This window comes from Elephantulus edwardii, unplaced genomic scaffold, assembly GCF_000299155.1.
Source record: "Elephantulus edwardii isolate Elephantulus edwardi_28Jun2011 unplaced genomic scaffold, EleEdw1.0 scaffold00214, whole genome shotgun sequence".
NCBI classification, from domain to species: Eukaryota; Metazoa; Chordata; class Mammalia; order Macroscelidea; family Macroscelididae; genus Elephantulus; species Elephantulus edwardii.
The window spans coordinates 1,150,468-1,151,510 of record NW_006399964.1 but is presented as its reverse complement, the minus strand read 5'-3'; positions in this window follow the sequence as shown (position 1 = coordinate 1,151,510).

Below are 1,043 nucleotides of genomic sequence, written 5' to 3'. Positions count from 1 at the left end.
CTTCAGAGTCTCTTCTGACATCCATTTTGGTCTTTTATTCCTCTTCTGTCTTTGTAATGGCCGTTTGCACTCTTCCTGGGTGATACCTTAGATTGTGTTTTATACAATTAATCACCATTGATCTATGCCCACTATCACCCTGTCTTTTCAGGTCCCCACTGGATCTATCTTAATTCCTTCACTTCCCCCCAGTGCCCATTAAACTCTACAACCCCCATGATTTCCCAGCCCCACTGCCCTCAGCCCTTCTCCCCTCCACATCCCCCTTTGAATTCTTATACGCATTCTTATTTATCCTTCTATTTTTATAACATTGGTCTTATTCAGTATTTGTCCTTATGATACTGAATTTGCTCGCTAAGCATAATGCTTTCTAACCTCCCCCATCTTATATACTGTTTTACAAAATCATTGCTCCTGAGTGTTGCATAGTATTCCATCATGTGAATGTACACAATTTCTTAATCCATTGGTTTGTTGATGAACATTTGGACTGTTTCCATGTTCTTGCGATGGTGAATAATGCTGCTATGAAAACTGGTGTACAAGTCTCTGTGTTTCAGTTCTGTTTTGCTTGGGGTATATTCATCAGTGGAATATCTGGGTCATATGGACCTTCTGTGTTCAGCTTTTTGAGGAAATGCCAAACTCTCTTCCAGACTGGTTATACCATTTTATACAATCCCAGCAACAATGTATGAGAGTTCCACCTCTCCACATCCTCTCCAACATTTATTATTTACTGTACTCTTAAACTTTGCCACTACTATTGGGGTGAAATAGTATTTCATTGTGGTTTTGATTTGCATCTCTCTTAATGCCAGTGATTTTGAGCATTTGTTCATGTATCTGCTGGCCATCCAAATGTCTTCCTCTGTGAAAAATCTTTAGATGTCTTTTGCCCATTTTGTAATTGGATTATAAGTCTTTTTCCTATTTTTAAATTTCCATTCATTCATTGTTGCATTTTTCTCCCCTTCCAACCCTTTCCCCTAGTACACTACCTTCTTAGAAAAGTAAAAGAAAAATTCTCTCATTGTTTT